We start from the raw sequence: 20,332 nt of genomic DNA, 5'->3' as shown, positions 1-20,332 counted from the left end.
GAAGTTATAAATTTATAAATATACGAATTGTTTCTAACTCTGCAAAATAAAAATATCTGAATTTGATAAACATCTCATCCAAATTTCATAGCTCTATCTTCATTAGTTTAGATAATATAGAATTTTGACAAAAAGATTTTGGACATACTGTGGGACGACCGTTCCTTCACCATTTCACTGAGACAAGGGAACTAGGTCTGGGAGACCTACGGCCGTTATTTTTTACTTTTTAGCAAGAGATTGTGAGATCAATGTGCGATCTCATAATCTATATACATATGAACCCCAATCTGAATTGAATTTTATTCCCCCTTTTACGATTTAGTCCGACTGATTCCAACATGCATGTCGTTATGCATTATTTTAATGTACACAAATTTCGTTTTTATATAGTATCTCGACATATGTATTTTTTATGATTCACTATGCATAAATTTTGTGTATGATTCACATATACAAACGTATGTATGTCCATCCGTTCGTGTTTGTCGACTTTATCATTTTATTGTCTTGCCTTTCTTTGGAGAAATGACAGAATGCTGTGAATATTTTGAAATGATGACTTGAAGAAAAAAAAATTCATTCATTTTAATAAATTCACCTGTAGCATGGTATGGATATTTTGCCATTAAGGTATCGTGCGGGATCAGCCGGCATGACCATTTTTTACTCTGTGTCATTGTGTAAGTCAGGAACATAAACAAAAAACAACAAACATTCAAAATGAAGTTATACGTCGTATTGTTTGTTGTCAATTCGATTATCAAATGAATTCAACAAAACAAAAAAGCGAATAAAAAGCCATATCAGCGACAACAAATAAACAGCGGCAGAAGCAGTAACCCCGGCTAGAAGCTTAAAACTATAACAACAACAGTAGTGTGATTATTCACAACAATGCCATTCATCCGTCCAGCCATCCATCCATCTCGCATTCCATATTCCAAAAATGTCTTTCGAATTGAGCCGAAAAAGCAACAACAACAATAACATCAACGGTAAGAAAACAGAGGCAAACCACGCAAGCGCAAAACGCGTCGCACAACAAAAAAATGAAAGTTCTCATTTACATAATTTCTCATTTGTTTTTCAAATGGTTTCACTTTCTTTAGATACCAAAATTTATTTGTACTTCAAAATTTTAAAATTGCGGTGTTGTTTTTTGTGGTCTTCAATAACAGTTAAATATGGCATGGCGTTGACCTGACATAATTGTTAGCCACAAATTCATTACATATATATGTACATATACTCGTACACATGTAAATACTCCTGACCTAAGTTATAAATATTATTGCGTATAAATGTTCTTCTTCTTCGTATTTCTGTTTCGAAATACCTCCAGCCCTGGCCTTTAAGCCATCCAATCCATAACTTCAGATGACAGTGAATTTCTTTTACCACTCACGAAAGTGGCACAAGTTCGTCGTATGTGATTCGCCTATCAATGAACTTTTTAGGTTATTTTATTATTAAGCGTTTTCCTGAATTACCAAAAGAAATTGAAAGTGAATAGAGAAATAAAAATAAAATGCACCAAGCACCAACTATGCAGTGTCTGAAATGAAATATCTATCTACGTGATTCATAAACGGCCATGGGTAACAATTCCATTCCATCCATTCGGTGTTTGTTTTTACTGCTTAACAGGTGCCAAACTTTGTAATGGAACTTGTTTTCGGTTTCAAGTATCCAAAACTATGCGGACTTCGGTAGTCGCTTGGGTCAGATCGATTGTTTTAATTGGTGAAATTTCTTCATTTATTTTTATGCGACAATTTTTAAATTTTTTAGAGGATTTATTTCATTGTTGTTGGTTTTAGATATAAAAATGTATCAATATTAAACTGTTCTCGCAATGATGATCAGGTATAAGTATTGGATAGTAAAAGTTGTCTTTTTGATGTCTATCTTCAACAAAACAGTGAACTTGCCAACAGAGAGAGAAGTTAATTCTTCTATGAGAAGTTGCATTGAACTGTAAATAACCGAAAAAATAATTTTGTGCGGAATGTGGCACTTGAACTTTTTGTGTGGAGGTAGCCGATGTTAAATGTGACCTTTTTGTGTACCGGAGGTATCTGAAGAAATGGACCGATATAGTCCATCTTAAAAATTGTCCCCCAGTCAGCAAGACGAACGAATTGATATGGCTCTATCGGCTTCATATTGTCTGAAACCGTAGCTCCACACATATGACGCCTTTTAACATTTAAGCCATTGTTGAGACAAAGAAGAGTGTCAAGGATTGGAGCGAATTGGAAAGAAGATCGGTAATTATTGTTACCTCGACTATCAGCTTATTTATGTCTGCAGACTTGTTGTTCGTTAATCGTGCTTCAATAAATGTCGGTTTTAAACTACTCAGCATACTAAGAACCCCTATAAGTCCACCAATCAGTAGATCTGCGGTACGATTCCCAGGCCAAGCAACATCAAAATTGTCAACGGTGGTGCACTCATTGATATGAGAAAAGTCTCCCTTGTCTCTTCTGAGATGTTTGTGGAACAATTTACTTGCGGTTTTCAAGCTAAATCTTGAAGACTTAAGATAAAAACCTAAAAATTGAACTGAACCTCTATATCTCAAAAATAGAGAAACCGACGAAAATACCTAAAGGTCAGTCTTGTAGAGAATTTTCATAGCTACAACATTTTCTTAACACCTAAAATTTTGAATTTTGACAGCGATTTATTTAAAAATCCCTACAGCAATTTTTTCTAGTTTTGGGATTTTTCTCATCTATGAACATTGCTGTTTCAGAATTCACAAAAACGTTCCCTGTGTATGCGTTTTTCATTAAAAGTTAGTTAAGGCACACTCTTCATGATATTGTTTTATAAAGGGGCGATACAGTCAGTGCATTGTCTCAATTTGAACTTCTATATTTCAAAACGGTAAAACCTACGAAAATATCAGAAACGTCAATCTTGTGGAGAATTTTCACAGCTACAACATTTTCTTTAGGCTCATTTACATAGGACTCGCGGTTTCTAAGCAAAATCGTGAAAACCTAAAGAAGCCCTAAAAACTTAAATCGCGATTTATTTGAAAATCCCTCCGGCGATTTTTTTTTTGTTTCTTGATATTTCTCATCTATGAACATTGTAGTTTCAGAATCTGCAAAAACTTCCCAGGTGTAAGCACCTTCCATTTAAATTTGGTTAAGGCACACCGTGTTCATGTTAGGTCCTAACCAATATCTGACAGAAATATTACGATGAATGTATGTTCGAGAATTATCGGAGCATTATTTTAGCGAAAAATGTTACCATTTGTGAGAGAGGTAACGGAAGTTGTGGGTAGATATGGTCCATCTTTGAACTTTATCTAAGTTTGGGAAAAGTATAACGATTGGCAAAGTTTGACTAAGGACTAAATCGACTCCAAATTGCCCGAAAGGAATTTTGATCGGGAACATTTCGATCGTATCAGCTTTAGGCTAAAGCAGAGCTGAGATTTTTTCAGATTCTGTGTTTTCTGCGTGTAAGTGAACAAACGATAAACGTCGTAACGTAAACGTATACATGCACACATGTTTTTGTACTTGTGGTTTTATTCTGGGCGATAGTTGCCTAAAGGCTAAGGGCGTAAAAAAACAAGTAAAAAAGTATCGGTCGGCTTTGCCGACAGAGATATACCCTCAGCCTGTGCAAATTGAAACACTTTTTTCACAAAAAACTTATGTATTCAGGGGGTTTCAAAATGTTGGTCGTATGAACCTACAAATTTGTTGATTAGGATTAAAGTTCAAAAATGTTGCGGAAAAGGTACTTAAAGGAATGCACCAACATAGATCATGGGGGTGCCATAGGGGGTTTTTGTCAAGAAGTATTGACTTGCCCCTGAAACAACTTTTACCATCGTAATTGAGGCAGCGAATGTAAGTTGCTTTAACAAAAATCAAAGTGATTCAATAGCAGGTCTTAAAGTGAAGTTATCCGAAATTTTGTGTGGGTGGTACCGGATGGAGTGCAAAAGTATAGTCCATATTCGAACCTGATCTATATCTGGTAGATATTACGAGAATGTGTAAACTATGGACCAAATCGGTCACTCCCATCAAGAGTTATCGTGCGCACAATTTTTCCGAACATTTTTGAACTTTTGTGGGGTAGGTACCTTATCTACGAACTTAAACTAAGTTTGGAAACAATATTACGAAGGCCAAATTTTGGCCGGAACCGGCATTTCCGTTCGAGAATTATCTTGCGCTTCCACCCATAAACATGGTGTCATAGGGTTTGTTTTCCAACTTTCAGGCTATTTTCTCAGGAAGTATGGACTTGCCCCTGAGGAAACTTGTACCTTCGTATAGGGAACAGTGAATACAAGATATTACAACAAAAACCAAGGCGATTCGAGAGCAGGTCCTAAACTGAACTTTTGCGAAATTTTGTGTGGGAGGTACTCGAAGGAGTTTACCGATTGAGTACATATTGTAACCTCATCTAAGTCTGGTAGAAATTTCATAATGTGCAAACTTTGGACCAAATCGGTTACTCCCTTCAAGAGTTATCGTACGCACAAATTTTCCGAACATTTTCGAACTTTTTTGGGGGAGGTACCGGAATGAGTGGACCGATATAATCCATCTTTGAACTTGAACTAACTTTGGACAAAATATTACGAAAGCCACATTTTGGACCGAATCGGCAGATCCGTTCGAGAGTTATCTTGCGCTCCAACCACTACACACGGTGTCAGGGTTTTTTTGTACCTTTCAGGCTATTTTCTCAGGAAGTATGGACTTGCCCATTATGCAACTTACAGCGTCGTATAGAGGACAGCGAATACAACTTGCGTAAACAAAAATCAAAGCGATTCGAGACCAGGTCCTAAACTGGTCTTTTCCGAAATTTAGTGTGGGAGGTACCCGAAGGAGTGGACCGATTGAGTCCATATTGGAACCTCATCTAAGTTTGGTAGAAGTTACACGATGTGCAAAGTATGGACCAAATCGGTTATTCCCTACAAGAGTTATCGTGCGCACAAGTTTAGCGACAATTTTTGAACATTTGTGGGGGAGGTACCTTAAGGAGTGGACCTATATGGACCATCTTCGAACTTAAATCAAATCTGGACAAAATATTTCGATACCCAAAATTTGAACCGAATCGATAGATCCGTTCGAGATTGCTATATCTACTCAAAATTGTCTGAAACGGATATCGTACAAACATACTTGGGGTCTAAAACCATTATTTCGATGAGGCACATTTTTGGTCGTATCAAAGTGTATATATCCTCTTTAGCCTTAAGGCTGAGGGTATAACCAACAAAAATATGTGTTCGCCTTATTTTTATACCCTCAGCCTTTAGGCTAAAGAGGATATATACGACCAAAAATGTGCCTCATCGAAATAATGGTTTTAGACCCCAAGTATGTTTGTACGATATCCGTTTCAGACAATTTTGAGTAGATCTAGCAATGTCCGTCCGTCTGTCTGGTTCCAATATGGACTCAATCGGTCCACTCCTTCGGGTACCTCCCACACAAAATTTCGGAAAAGTTCAGTTTAGGACCTGGTCTCGAATCGCTTTGATTTTTGTTTACGCAAGTTGTATTCGCTGTCCTCTATACGACGCTGTAAGTTTCATTAGGGGCAAGTCCATACTTCCTGAGAAAATAGCCTGAAAGTTACAAAAACCCTATGACACCGTGTGTAGTGGTTGGAGCGCAAGATAACTCTCGAACGGATCTGCCGATTCGGTCCAAAATTTGGCTTTCGTAATATTTTGTCCAAAATTAGTTCAAGTTCAAAGATGGATTATATCGGTCCACTCCTTCCGGTACCTCACCCACAAAAGTTCGAAAATGTTCGGAAAATTTGTGCGTACCATAGCTCTTGAAGGAAGTAACCGATTTGGTCGATACTTTGCACATTATGAAATTTCTACCAGACTTAGATGAGGTTCCAATATGGACTCAATCGGTAAACTCCTTCGAGTACCTCCTACATAAAAATTTCGGATAAGTTCAGTTTAGGACCTGCTCTCGAATCGCCTTGGTTTTTGTTGTAACATCTTGTATTCACTGTCCCCTATACGAAGGTACAAGTTTCCTCAGGGGCAAGTCCATACTTCCTGAAAAAATAGCCTGAAAGTTGAAAAACAAACCCTATGACACCATGTTTATGGGTGGAAGCGCAAGATAATTCTCGAACGGAAATGCCGATTCCGGCCAAAATTTGGCCTTCGTTATATTGTTTCCAAACTTAGTTTAAGTTCGTAGATAAGCCATATCGGTCCACTCCTTCAGGTACCTACCCCACAAAGGTTCGGAATATTCGGAAAAATTGTGCGCACGGTAACTCTTGATGGGAGTGACCGATTTGGTCCATACTTAACACATTCTCATAATATCTACCAGATATAGATCAGGTTCGAATATGGACTATATTTGTCCACTCCATCCCATACCTCCCACACAAAATTTTGGATAAGTTCACTTTAAGACCTTCTATTGAATCACTTTGATTTTTGTTGAAGCAACTTACATTCGCTGCCTCAATTACGATGGTAAAAGTTGTTTCAGGGGCAAGTTCATACTTCTTGAGAAAACAGCCCGAAGGGTGTAAAAACCCCCTATGGCACCCCATGGTCTATGTCGGTCTATTCCTTTAAGTATCTTGTCCGCAAAATTTTTGAACTTTAATCCTAATCAACATTTTTGTCGGTTCATACGACCAACATTTTGAAAGTTTTTTGTGGAAAAAATGTTTCAATTTGCACAGGGTGAGGGTATATCTCTGTCGGCAAAGCCGACTGATACTTTTTTACTTGTTATTTTCTAAATACTGACATTTCAGATTTTTTGTTATTAAGCATTACATTTAATAAGATATTTTAGCTCCCTTTACGGTTATTTCCTTGCTTTGTGTCCAAGTGGCGGATCAGTTCCTACCCCAAGAAATTGTCTTGTGGATACTTTTGCATGATAAAAATTCAAGTTGTGCCTTAAAAACTTTGCAGAAGTGTACTGGAATCGTTTAATAGACTGAAACGTTGTTGGGCCTATTTTTTCGCACAAAGGCGTATTTCAATAATATTTTCTTTCTATTCCCATTTGTTTCTGTTAACCACTGTTCAGTCTAATTTCGAAAAATTACTAAAACACAATTTTTGTTGAATTTCATTGCCAATTGGGTTAGGCGTAGAAAAGAAGACGATGACTAAAACGAAAACAAAATCAAAAGAAGAAGAATAGAAGACGACGACTGGTGTTTGGAGCAAACCAAACCAAACTGCAGATAAATGGAGCATATATAAGTATTTTCGAGGTAGTCTCGTCACAGATGATTGCCATGCGTGGCTGTAAAAGTTTACCTCACCTCACTCTTCAACTCCTTCTCCTTCCATTGATGTTTATATGTTGCTGCTTTGCTGCATACGAGAACTCATTCATTAATATCGTTATGTGCATACCATATGTATGTCAGTTAGTGGGTTGCATTGCAACTCCAACAACCATCAATCACCCCTTTTTGTATAAGACACATAGAGACCGGCAGCACAAGCCTAGTGTCCGTCCGTCTGTCCGCCTATTGGTTGCTTATAAAAAATCATTAGCATAACATCAAATATTAATCGTAGCTGATTTAAGAACGCTAATAGCATAAGCTACTGACTTGGTTATTAATTTGTGTCTGTCTTACAGTAATTGGCTATTGAATTATAACAATGAGCCGACAATGCGTTTGAGTGTTATAATCAATGTAAGCTATCAAAATAGATCGTTATCAGGAAGCAAACGAATTAATTAGGAAAAATATTAATTGTCTTTTAATGACCGTCAAAGTCTGTAACGAACTAATCGATAGATAAAACAAATAATTCGATAACACACATTAGAATCTTAAACGAAACCAAAAGAGGGTTGGGCGAATGTTTATTACAATTGTTTTTGATGAGCAGTAGTAAATTGTCAAAAATGTATAAATACGAGTAACACTATGCAACACTGAAAATGGAAACAACTTCTAGTATGCATTTTTGAAAGTACATATTTATACTACAAAAACCCTAGTAGAGTTTTGTCCTGTCAGATCCAGTTCGGATTTTATGGCATCATCTAAACCGGGTTAAATCTACACTTTTTTGCCTTTATCTCAGAAACGAATAAGAAATTGGCCTTGCTGTCTTTAGCAATATTGTAGCCCTGAACTAGTAAAACTTATTTTTGGAAAAACTCCATCTAGGGCATCAAAATTCATAAAATATAGAAAATTTTACATAATTGCTGAAATTCTGGTCAGTATCGGCTAAACTATTGAGAGTTGAACCAAGTAACCTTTTGCAAAAATCTTCCAAATAAAGTTCTCAACAATTCTTGAGAACATTCTAAAACTCTAAAATGCTTACTTCATGTTGTTTCAGCGGTATTTTGCATCATATCTTTTACAACACGTATTTCAAACACAGTTCACACCAACAGTTTATTCTCGCATTTCGGATTTCACAACACTATTGAATTTTTTTTTAAATCGTCGTTAAACAAGTAAAAAAGTATCAGTCGGCTTTGCCGACAGAGATATATCCTTAGCCTGTGTGGATTGAAATACTCTTTTTCCAAAAAAATGTATGGGCGTATAAACCGACAGAAAAAGGATTTGGTTTAAAGCTCAAAAATTTGCGGGGGATATCGATAGATAGGACTTTTGTACCATAATAACTAGACAGCGGAATTTTATGCAACCCCTATTTTTGGTCCGATTCATGTCAAATTTTGGGACTGGGCATATTTTTGGCTTCTGATTACATTGCAATCGAAACATATGACATATGCAAAATTATGCAAAATGCATAAAAATTTGCATATGCAAAATTTATGCATTTTGCATATTTTTGTATGCAACAAATATTTCAATAATAGATACAAAAAATTTTTGTGTGTAAAATATTTCTGTTTAAAACTCTTAAAACAAATCAATAAAATTGAGAAAATTATGATTTAACTGAAAATACATATGATAATTAGTTTCTAATCCAAATATATGGGAAATAATACAAATTTGATTCGATTTTAAAAATCCACCTAGCATCAATTCAAATAATTCAAACCTAGTTTAAATTTAAATAAAGGCAGTTATTTTTTATTCATTAAAATACTATGAAATATAATTGATATTGCAGTACGTAACAAGGATCATTTCCAAATTGTCTACGGTTAAATTTCGCCGATTTTCTGAAAATATCATTTTGTAAGCTGAAAAGCTTCGTTCGACGTCACAAGAAGTCATTGGTGGAAATTTGTATTTCATAATATTTTCCTTTTCACATCTTCGAAATCAGCCAATGCAGCATAGTTGTTGTTTATAATATTGATAAGATGTTTAATTGTCTGAAAATCGGGATTTCTTAACAATATTTTACTTAATTTTGTACGTAGTGCGTCACCCAAATCTCCGGGTATTGTTTCTATAACATGCTCAGCATTATTAAATAGTTTAAAATATTCATTTAAAGGCATGCCCTTTTCTTCAATACGTTTAATAAGATAATAAAGCTGTTCGAAATTATTTTTAATAAAAGCTAAGTCGTTAAACAACTGATTATTTTCCAATAAATTTTGTGCAGATTTTATTGAAGTGCCTTCATCAGGGTCTAGTGATTCAATTACCTAAAACGATAGAGATTACAAAACGATAGGGCTACTTACACTTTTTATGCCATTATAATTATCATAATAGAATACTTTCGCTTTAATCCACGTTCCCCATTTCGTTAGTATAGGTTCTGGGGGAAGTTTAATATTTACCATACTTTTATATAAAGTTATTCGATGTGGAGCTTTCAAAAATATTTTTTTAACGGCAGATATATAATCATTGACCAAGGGAAATGCAAATCTTATTGATTCCGATATTAAATTGAGAGCATGTGCTAAGCATGTTATGTGTAGCATGTTTGGATGCAGAACTTTCAAAGTTTTACTTGCTTTAATCATATAAGAAGCTCCATCACTCACAAACAAGAGAACTTTTTCTTCATTCTTATCGCGCCATAACAATTGGAGTCCACTGTTTACAAATCTTGTTATTAAACCACTGTTAACCTTGTGCAACTCTTTACAAGATAACAAATAAGGGCTAGTAGACAATCCATCAAGTTTTCCAACAATTAAATTTGCCATAGAGCGACCAGACTTGTATGTGGTCTCATCAACTGATATCCAGATGCAATGGCCTTTTAGATCTCTACGAATTTTATTTAATTCAATATCATAATATTTGGTAAGATATGATTTTCGTAATGCACTTTCATCGAGGATATTTTTCTTTGTATTTTTCTTAAAAAAGGATTTAAATGTGTCGTTATTAAGGGCCCTCCATGGAATGTTGGCTCCTATTAAGGCTTTGCAGAGATCAAAGTTGAAATTATTAATATATCTAGTATCTATACATTCAATATCTGTTATTGAATGTTCTAACAGTTGTTTGTGAGTTTTGGTAGCAATGTGTTGAACCAGTTGTGATTTTCAGTAACAAAGTAGCTGAAAAGAAATATATCACGCACGTACCTTTTCTTAAACCATTCTCTCTACCCGTTTTCTTTTTTCGCTAATTCTCATTACCATTTACGTGTACAGCACTAACAAAAACACTCAATTATATTTGACAATTTACTTTTGGCACTTAAATACTCTCTTTTATTATTTTGCTCAGCCTTTATGTAAATTATTAAATTTAGTAAAATTAAGAGACTTTTAGATTAAAAATCAGATCTTTGAATACAGTAGCTCCAAGGAATTGTCTAATATTTGAATGGTTCCATTGACAAATACTTAGAGGTAAAAATATAAATTAATTAATGCCGTGAAATAAACAGTTTATTATCATATCATTTCAATTACGTATGTATATTAATTATTGTTACGACACATTAATTACATAAACAATTCAATGTCTGAAATAAACCGAAAAGTTGCTCTTGTTTGAAAATAAGTTAACAATAATTGCTCTGTTCCAGAACATCAAATCATCTACTAATTTTACCTTTCTTTCATAATATGCAGGAAAAATTTGTTATCGTAGCAATAAATTTGTAGATTATTGAAGTTTCTGGAACAACGATAGTATAAATTAAAGACGTCCTCTTCGAAGACGTCAAAATGTGGGCGAAATTAATAGATATTTTCGAATATTTTGATTCGTTTTTTAATGTAATATAAGCTTTCTATTGTTTCGTCTTATATTTTGGCCAATAGCTTTATGTATTTCGTCCGTATTTTAATCAACTTACAACAAACTACATTTTATCTTTCGATTTGGTTTAAAGTAAATATAACGATAAAAGTTATTTTCATATGAATGCAGGATTTTTTAGAGAAAGTCCCGATTCAGGGAAAACTATACGTTATAGGGGAAAAAGTTATTTAGAAAAAATGCTTAGAAAGAGCACAAAAATTAAATTTTCATAAAGAAAATTAAGTTTTCTAAAAAAAAGGCTCAAAAAATTTTGCATATGGTTTTGCATATGCTAATTTTATGCAGATATGTCAAAATATGTCAAATTATGCACGATATGCAAAATATGCAAAATATGCAAAAATTTCTGGGCCTAATTCGTTTTATTTTGTGATGAAACGAATTTCTGTCTAATCAGATTTTCTCTACGACCATCCTAACCAAATATGCATTTGCATAGGATTCCGCAGTCTAATAATAACCTGCGAAAATCATAATATCGGGCCACTAGGGAAACAATCGGTAAAAAATGTCAAAAGGATCCTCGAACAGATCCTTAACTAAAAAATTATGAACATTTGTATGGGTGGTACCCCTAGGATTGGACCGATAGGGCCCAAATTTGAACATAAAATAAGCTTGGACAAAATATTTCGAGATTGAAAATTTGGACCAAATTGGTTGCTACCCTTGTGAGATATTGCTCTTATAATTTTAGCGAATATTTTCGAACTTTTTGGGAGAGGAAACGGAAGCAGCGGACCTATAATCTTACGATATCCAACGTGTGGACGAACGCAGTATTCGGTTCGAGCTCTACAGCCACTACATATGGTGCCATAGGGTATTTTTACTCCTTTCGGGCTGTTTTCTCAAGAAGTATGGACTTGCCCCTGAAAAAACTTTTTCTGTCGTAATCAGGGTTTCGGAGTCGAGGTATTTTTGGCTCGACTCCGACTCCAGGCGAGTTTTTTTCACGACTCCGGCTCCGACTCCGACTCCGGGTCGACTCCGAGAGTGAATTCCTATACCACTAAAAATGAATAAAATATGCACAAAATTTTAACTTTTTCGTATACTTTGGGCTATATAGGCTAATGTGTTAGGTTTTCCTTACATATTCATTAGAAAGGACATTCGTTCGAATACATTCGAGCATATCAATATTGTTTCTGCCGAATCTTACATTGAAAAACAGCAAAGTTAGAAAGTTTTTGTCGATTTTCCTTTTTTTGCACGAGAATAGTCTGGACGGAATTCTTCCGCGTGAGAAAATCGTTAAGCTTTCAAAATATGTGAAAATTAAGGGCAATACAAATCATAAGGACTACATGCAATAAAAATTATAAGCAATTCATGACCAAGTTTCAAACTGGTGTTTGGTGGGTTTAGTGCGCTTAGCCTCAAAAGGAGACCCCCAGTTGTAGAGCTCAATAAAAACCATTTTTCATGATTTTTTTCGAGAAAATTACGTAGCTTTTTGGCAGATTTTTTTCTTCATCTGACAGAGAAAAATATTACGAAGGCCGTCTACGAAATCCTGTTTTTATTAAAGCATTGTGCGGTGCCAACTCTACTACTACTACTTTTTTCTGAAATTTATAAGTAGGGATCCCCCTTTAAATTATAATCCAGAGCTCAAAATTTGGACTTTGGTGTGGAGTGGATAATTTTATTGAAATATTTGAGATTTATTGTATATACTACCCAGCACGTAGGCAGATGGATGTTTTCAGGAACTGAAAAATTAGCAGACGATGAGATTTCATGCATGAAAATATTCTACAATAATGGTGCTAAAAAATGTTATGTAAGGTCGGTCCATTAGGACAAGAAATATATATTGTCATGTTTTCATTGTCCTTTATCACTTTTACCCGATCCTTTCTCATGAAAACTCTATGATTATATATTTCATTGAATTTCGTATATGATATTGATTGTGTAGAAAACTCGGATACACATGAACTATTTCTGTTCCTGGAGGACAGATCCTGTTATTTGAATGTCTACATCTAAATGAATCCTAGAAGAAGATTCGCGGTTTGTCAGACTTCTGAGATATGTCGGGATGAATCTGTCATTGACCAACGACGAATATGATGCCCCTAGATCTTGATTTCCATTTTGTGTCACAGGGTATTCAGTAATATTTCCCATAGAGATCGCAATGTCTTTAATAGAAGACAAGAATGGCTTCTCATAAAAACAAGACGAGACGAGTAAATTGTCCCTTAATTTAGTATAATATACCGTTTGCATATAAGTTTTCTTATACCTTTCTTTTAAAATAAATAAAAATTTAAAATAATTATTTTTAAAAAAATGTTCTTGTTCAAAATTTAATGTTATATTTCTATAACGTGGAAAAAAATTCGCCCGGAGTCGGAGTCGAGTTATTTTTTTCGACTCAGACTCCGACTCCGAAACCCTGGTCGTAATTGAGGCAGAGAATGCAAGATGCTTCAACAAATATCAAAGTGATTCGAGAACAGGTCTTGAAGTGAATTTATCCAAAATTTTGTGTGAGAGGTACCCGAAGGACTGAAAAAAACAAATATAGTCCATATTCGAACCTGATCTATATCCAGAGCACAATTTTTTCAAACATTTTTGAACTTTTTTGGGCGAGGTACCTGAAGGTGTGGACCGATAAGGCTTATTTTCGAACTTAAACTAAGTTTGAACCGAATCGGTTCATCCGTTCGAGAATTATCGTGCGCTCCAGCCAGCAGGACAGACAGACAGACGAACGGACATGGCCAGATCGACTCCAAATTGTCTGAAACACATTTCGTCCAAACATACTTGGGGTCTAAAACCATTATTTCGATGAGGCACATTTTCATCGTATCAAAGTGTATATACGCTCTTTAGCCTAAAGGCTAATGGTATAAAAATGTACTGAAATCAACGGCATAGAGGCATTTTACAACAATGATATGTTAAGAAGAGATGTACATTCCAGGGAATATTTTTCCAAAAGAAAATATTCAGAAAAAATTAACGGTTTTGGAGATACGGTGTGAAATGTATAAAAATTGTGGAATTTTTGCATATATTTTGAAATTTGAGGTAATAAATGTAGTATTTCAAGTTCATTATTTCTTCAAATATTTTATTGTTGTCCTTATCTACAAATTTGCTTCAGAGGTCAGAAGAGGATTCGCATTGATTTCAGACATATAGCCCCGAATTTCTTTGAAAACTCAATATTTAACCATGTTTAGATGGGGCCATAAAATCCGAGCTGGATCTGACACAACAAAACCCAACTAGGGCTTCTTGTCGTTTGGGTCTGTACTTTAAAAAAATTCTCAGTTCGAATTGTTTGCACAAGATCACCTTAAAAATGTTGCACAGTGTAATATAATATTTATATATTTATATAATTTAGAGATAATTTGCTGAATTGTCATTGAAATTGGTTGATATCGATTTTTCGATTTTTGTCGCAAGTTGGGAGCACATACATTCCCACCAGTTCCGTGCTTGTAATGAAACTCTATGGTCTCTTTATAAAAATCGTATGCCGTCTCATTGAAGTGTTTTTTATTAATGTTTCATACCTTTCACATAGCGGATACCACCGCTAACACAGAGGCATAGTTTAGCGTTAGCATGTCCTGATTTGTATGTATTTTGATAGCTTTTGAGCATATCCAGAGCATTAGTGGGTACTCCAAATGATATCGGCTTAGGGTTTGGCCTTAAATACATGTTAAAGTCAATGATGTGCTCGGTACTGGAAAAAATTGTCAAATCTGCTATAAATATGCAAGTAAGTGACATTTTCCAAGGAAGGAATGTGATAAAAAAGGCGTATTCAGACCGTAGTCTTCATTTGCTGTCAAAAGTTGTTGTGCGAAGAATCTACGAAGCTTAAGGAGTTATTCCTAGCTGTGCAGACCAAAAAAAAAAAATTATATATTTTTTTTATTTTTTTTTCAAAGAAACTTCCAATATTTTAATTATTTCTTCTTTCATCTGAATGAGCATATCTTATACTACTTTTGAATTTTTTGTTGTTTAAAAATATTGCATAGTTTTGTGGTAAATGGTTAGCTGTGAAACCCTTTTTTTCTTAAATACAAGGTTTTTATGAATTTAATAAGCTCACCAAAATATGTATATGAAGATCGGTCCATTCGTGTTCGAGCTATCGTTGGCAGCGACTTCAAAAATGCCATTCCAGATTAAAAATATGTTTTGACAGGAAATGAAGGGGTATTATTGTATCACGTTCTTTCTGGCACCATGACTTTTTCAAATCTAATTTTGAGTTCAATTGTTCCTTGACATTGCTTTATGTCTGAATTTTTAATATTTATTATTATTTTATTGTTGTAATTATTATTATTGTTATTTTAGAGAAAACATTATCCAAATTAACGAAAATCTTAACGATCAAATATTGTGTTTAATATTATTTAGACAAAGATGATTTGTTTGACAACTTAAATGACGCAATTTATCAAAACTGACCAATGCGTGTCAATTAAAAGTGGGTTGTGCGTGATCTTATTGAATATTTAAATGGAATAAACGATATTTTAGTCATTAATAGACAAAAGTTCATTCATTTTTGAGAAATGAAAGTTAAAAAAGTCATAACCCTAATGTAGATATTTTTGTAATAACATCAAATGGCTTTAAGTGGTCAATTCCATTGAATGTCTATCAAATTAATTATGTTCGTATTTTACAAAATTATCGTTTAGACTGCCAGGAAAAAAATTATCTTCTGCACTGCTACAGCCATGATAACAGGATGATAGATAAATTTGAAAAAGGCAAATTGTATTTTTTAATTAATTTCTCATTAGCGACGAGCTTACTGATCAAGAGGCTTTTTGAAAAAGGAAAGCCGACGATACGAACCCATACAACCACCACTGTGTGACATGACATGTTTCGCCTTTGGTCTAGGAAGGCTCCTCAGACACATCGATTGTGGAGCGGCTTCGCTATCATCTAACTTTTTTCCTCTTTCAAATGCAAATTGTTTTTTAGAAAGTTGAATTTTTTGTTCAAATCTTTGTATGGCTTTCATGACAAAAACGCTTAGCGTAGCCTTTGAAAGTTATGAGTTAGGTTCTGAACACTAACACGCCGTGACAACACTTTTTTCCATGTGTTTTTCAAGGACGTGGGTTCGAACCCCAGCCTGGCTCAAGCTGATTTTTATTTTTATTTGAAAATTGTGCCCATTAGGTGAAGGTCATTTTTTATTAATTTTTTAATTTATTTCTCCTTAGAGACGAGCTTGTATTGTATATTGTCTTGTTATTCGTGCTCCGAATTATTTATTTTATTTCTTTATTTACCCCAATGTCGATATCCTTTGTAGAATGATACACATCTATCGATATCCACCGATCTACATATGTATAATGATTTCTTAGGGGTCTACCGTTGTGACTTTCTGCGATACTTTATCCAAGTATGTGGCATCGTACGTACCTAGTATTTCAATTAAGTCTCTCATCAATCATTCGTTTTATTAACTTTGTGCCTACTCCGCCTCTAATAAACATTTTCCCCATGTCTCTATTGCAAAGAATGAATGTTGTCTTTTTTATCTTTGTTGTCTATTTGTTCTTAAACAACAAAACGAGTTCAATTCTGACACACAGTGAAATGATTTACTTTTTGAGATTAATGCGAGGGACACTGTCATGTCCAATGTCCAGCAACAGGTATTTCCATTTATGTTCGTTTTTCATTCGTTTGGCTTGCATGAGAATTGCTCAGCCAGCCCCACTCGTGCAAACACACACACACACACATGTGAAAAATTAACGTTTTCATTCATTAAGAGAATCTGGTGTTGCCGGTTTTTGGGGTGTCGAGGAGTAGCCTATTGTCGTTGTTGTTGTTGTTGCGGTAGTAACTCCACTTCAATGTTATTGCTGTAGTTAAAAATGTAACAGTAACCCAAATAAAGAGAATTTCTTGATGTGTTGCTTGTTGTCTACTCACCGACCGGTATAACAACAATGTTGACTGGAAATTTAAATGCGACTACCGCTCAGTGTTGCTGCATGCATCATCATCTTTATCGCCAATGTCAATGCTGGCACCATCACCAGTTAAATGAGATTTTAAACATTTGCAAAACCTCAAAATCAATTAGGAAACCCTTTTCTTGAAGGTGGAAGACAAAAGGTACAAAGTTACAATACCCTGTTTCTCCAGGGTATGTTTGCTCCGACTGTACACCTTCTCTGCGTGTTGGCTTTTGAAAAACACATAACACCAAAGTACATCCAAGTGAGATGCCATGTTTCGGTAGACTACGAACATTTCTAAAAAAAACTAGTTGTATATGATCCAGGAACTGCATGGTCCTGGCGACCATCAGAACGTACTAAATCCAATAAATGTATGTATGTATCTCGTAACGGACAAAATATTGTATTATACTGTTCAAATCCCTTGCCAATCGTGTACAATTCGTTCATGTGCAATGGTATTGTTCAAGGGACCTCCTCGTGACACTAGTGGGCCAGTGCCTAATTGGGCGTTATCGCCGTAAGCATCCATGACACAATATTGTGGACAGGCTTCCACCACCCAGGTAGATCAGAAGATCTTTATGATTTAGTAAGAAGTCCAAAGATACAAATGAGAACTACTAGATCAGTGAGAATATCAAACAGGCAGGCTTGGATAACATTCACTCTGATGGAGTTGCACAAGCAGAGGTTTAGTGAAAATGTGGTACTCGAAAACCAACCTCGCCTCCCGTTCTTTGCATTAAAAGAACGCAAGCTGCCAATGCAAACATGATTGGTTTTAGCACAATTAAGTTTTGAACGATGCCGGGGAATTAAATACGAATTGACAGCACTTTACCCAACACATGTCCCTGCATGTGGACTGGAGAAGAAGATTTTAGCCACAATATTGAGTTCATACTTCTTGCTTATAGTTATTCACTGATGTTCAAATGTATCTGAGAACCATTGCATCTGATAAAAACTTAACCCAGCCTCTTCGCTTTATTTGTTTACGACCCACATGAATGTACGTTCATTTGCCTAAACAATCACACAAAAACTTATTTGTACTTACATTTCGTCTCTGCGTGTTTTCGTAAAACAGTGAAAGTAAAACAAGAAAACCGAAAAAAACCTGAGAATGACGAAACTCATAAAAATGAAATATTCTTGTAAAGTATTGTGAGAAGTACCCAAAGCGTTAAGCATAACGAGAAAGAAGATACCTGGTCCGCCGTCTGGCAAGCAGTTTAAGCAACATTAACAAAACGTTTATGAATATTGAAAGTGTGTACTTTGTTAGTATGTCAATGACTGGGTAATGAGCATCGAGAGTATTGACACATAATTTCCTCGACATTCATCCCATCCCATTCTAGAGTGAGAGTTTTTTGTGATGACATTGACGTTGGATTGCATAGGAATTCATTTGAATTCGTCAATGCGTTGATGCGATAGAAATTGAACTTTTCCAATGATAATCATAATTTGTAGTACGTGGTGAAAAAAAAAAACACTTTGCCTCTCAGTGCAGAATAATGGCCCATGGTTAGGCACTGCCATGTGCGTTGCGTGCTTTCCATTATGCCATTAACATTTTCTTGGGAACACGTACATACGTAAATATGTATGTTTTTTTGGACAAGTTCATGCAATGCTACGACAGTAGTACAGCAACTATCTTCAGCATGCCTGGTAAGAGCTCAATAAAAAACCCCAACTTTCCTTATGGGCAACAAACCAGCGGACGACGAACATTTTTGCATGACGTCATGGTGGCATTTGGCAAAAAATAAAAACAACAAAACCAACAATAAGTCATACAATAACTTTCACTGACAAATGTAAAACAAAAAAAATGTAAATTTCTTTTGGCTGACTCGGGTTGCCAAGAAGGGCCACTGCCAGCCATATTTTCCTCAAATCTTTACGTTTTTGTTCATCTTGCCTGCACCCTGCCATGCCAAGTCATTGATAGTGGGGTGATTGAATTATGGTGGTGGTGTGGTGACCACCACCACCACTGACTGATCAATCTTCAACTACTCAAAGCCTTGGCATGTATTACGGTTCGTAGGTCATGAAATGCACATTCTGCATATTTTCTTTTTCTCTCCTGGCCAATTTATTGCTGCTTTTTTCTTGGGTTGCTATTGTTGTTGTTGTTGGCTAATCTCATTAATATTCCAAGGTGAATGAACGAACATTTTATTGCCAATTCGCTTTTGGGCTTCATCAAAACATTATTATGAGAGCATTATAACCTTGTCGGCTGGAAATAATCAAAATTATTGTCTCAAACATTGGCTATTCTTGTGTTGTTGTTGTGTGTGTGAATACACATTTGCTTAATTATGTGAAAGTTACTCCCACAATGGTGGGTAAGGGGTTTTGTTGTCTCAAGAATAACGACGTAACCTGTGAACTGTGCAATGTAAATTACATTGCATATTACTTCGGTTTCCCTGACAAAGTTGAAACATACATCAAAAATTATCAAATTACCAGATCTAACACAAACCTATCCCACGATCCACGTTAATGTGACATAATTCAAATGAGTTGAAAATGCTAAGGCAACAACAATAGACACAATTCATGGTTACCATTACGCTCAGCGAGAGACAGAGGAAAAGATGAAAGAACAGTAGTCTGATCTACGATAATGATCATGACCACTCCAACACAAAGGAATCTGATTTCCTTTTGAATTTACACTTCTTTTGGGAGAACCATTTCCCACGAACATGCTAAAAATACAAATGGGGATTTCCTTTCCTTTCAATTATAGCTTTGTTCCAGAACTAAAAAGTTTTTACAATTTGTACGACTTTTACACATTTTACCCGAAAAACCGTTCCCGTACACAAAAAAGTTGTAAAATCCCGCTTGCAAGATGAACTAGTTCGGCATCGGGAACTCGTCGATTCTTAGGGTTACAGTAACTAGTTCCACTTTAGACCCCTCACAGTGCAATAAACTGTAAACTTTAACATGGGGAAGTCATAGGATGTAACCAATTGACTTTTTATGCATTACCTGTAGATAGTATTGTACTAGTTCCAAGTTTACAGTCATATACCAGTGTGTTTATCATTCCTCTCTTCTGTTATTGTTTGAAAAAGTGGCGGATTTTATAT

At 35.2% G+C, this 20,332-nt stretch overlaps 1 protein-coding gene and 1 long non-coding RNA gene across 2 annotated transcripts in view; one reads left to right on the top strand and one right to left on the bottom strand.

Moving 5' to 3' along the window:
- flz (transmembrane serine protease filzig) overlaps positions 1–20,332 on the bottom strand; it is a 66,363-nt gene that overhangs the window by 15,168 nt on the left and 30,863 nt on the right. The gene's annotated exons all lie outside the window — the stretch shown is intronic.
- Positions 769–20,332, top strand: part of LOC141404851 (uncharacterized) — a 312,536-nt gene continuing 292,972 nt past the window's right edge. Inside the window, exon 1 of the long non-coding RNA XR_012413085.1 lies at positions 769–998. This is a non-coding gene — a long non-coding RNA (uncharacterized lncRNA). The remainder of the gene's footprint in view (positions 999–20,332) is intronic.

The sequence above is a fragment of the Musca autumnalis genome, unplaced genomic scaffold, assembly GCF_047663935.1.
Source record: "Musca autumnalis isolate F117 unplaced genomic scaffold, ASM4766393v1 scaffold_5, whole genome shotgun sequence".
NCBI classification, from domain to species: domain Eukaryota; kingdom Metazoa; phylum Arthropoda; class Insecta; order Diptera; family Muscidae; genus Musca; species Musca autumnalis.
The sequence above is the reverse complement of the archived record's forward strand: the minus strand, read 5'-3'. Positions and strand labels throughout refer to the sequence as shown.